Source organism: Lepidothrix coronata, unplaced genomic scaffold (genome assembly GCF_001604755.1).
Source record: "Lepidothrix coronata isolate B3197 unplaced genomic scaffold, Lepidothrix_coronata-1.0 Scaffold53, whole genome shotgun sequence".
Lineage (NCBI taxonomy): Eukaryota > Metazoa > Chordata > Aves > Passeriformes > Pipridae > Lepidothrix > Lepidothrix coronata.
In genome coordinates, this window is record NW_016690233.1 from 661,151 (window position 1) to 662,777 (window position 1,627).

Sequence of the window (1,627 nt, forward strand, 5' to 3'; positions counted from 1 at the left end):
TTTTGAGTGCTGTGCTATAGTTTTTCTTATAAATTTTTAAGTCTCAATGTTTAATCAACTGTGTGTTTATTCTAGACAATTAGTTAAAGCTGTATGCCATCACTTCTCCCTGAGATTTGCAATCTCAGTTTGACCCAATCATCTGAGTCAAAGCGCTGTTATTTGGGCATTCTTATTTTTCTCACTCCATCAGTCATTTCCATCACCATTTTTTGTTGAGAAATAGTGATGATGTCAATGTAACATATCTCTTTCCACAGCCTTGACATCTTGTTTTGATCCTACTTTGGCAAGTTAGTATAGTGAAATCCCAGAATTTACAAATGTATCTGATGCTTGCCATTCATGTTTCAAGCCAATTGATTCTGAATAAAGTTGTCTTGAAGTTAGATTAGGCAACAAGGAATTCCTGATTCTGCTATTGATCTGCTATGTAGTGTGAGACTTGTGGTATCAGTCACCTGTGCTTTGCTTTCCTCATCCATGAGAACAAGTCATAGAAGTGTGCTGAGGGTCACAGATTAAATAAAGTTTATGAGCATTAAGATAGATTCTTCTTCTTTCATTATGTAATATCTCATCTTGCACTGTAAAATAGATTCATTACTGCTTCAGTAATACATCATGTAACATGATGGACTCAAAAAAACCTGATGACCAGAACATCAACTTTGACCAATGTGCATTTGCTGTACCTTGTACATTAACTTTATTTCTGAGTAGCTGAAACAGACAATGGATTTGTTCTTTGAGCCAGCTGTAATTCAACAGATCATTAATGACGAATGGCAGAATGCCCCAGCCATCCTTCCAGGCACTACTCCAGATGGAAGTCATTGGATAAAGAGCAGGAAGGTTTGACAGAATGTGAAAAAAGAATAAATTCGCTACACATCATTCATTTTTCCTGACTGCAATAAAATAATTATAATAGAATGTTGTCACAGGATAACAGTCTCCTGCTGCTTTAGAAATGCTTTGGAAAACAGATGTTTACTTTCTCTGTGGGAGACATTGATCCCATGACAACAATCTTTTCTATTCAGGGAAAATTAACTACTTATAGGTTCAGCAGTGCTATAAAAAGTTCATTATAAAAAACCATATAATATAATAGGTCAAATAATATGAACTATATATGTGATGTATGTGATACGTGCAACTAATAACTAAGTTGGATTAATTCAAATACTTTCTTTCAGCATCTTTGTGACCAACATTTTCTCAACAAAGGTAGATAGGACAACACAATGCACTATGATGAAATTGTTTTTGTTATTTTAATCTTCCAAGGCTGTGTTAGCTTCAGAAAAACATTTGTGAAAAGCATTTGTGAAAAAAATAATAACATCAAAACTCCAGCATATAATGCCTGATGAGAAACTTTTGAACAGTTATCAATAAACCAACACATTGTAATTAATGGAAATTAAAGACCATGCATTTTGTGTCAGAACTGGACTCAGTATTGTGAGTTTTGCTTACTAGCACTAAGATAAAAATTTGAAGGAATATAAAAAATAATAAAATATTTGTGATTTTCAAAATATTTTTCGTAGAATCACAGAGTCTCAGAATCCTTTAGGTTGGAAAAGACCTTCAAGATCATCAAGTTCAACCTTTGACC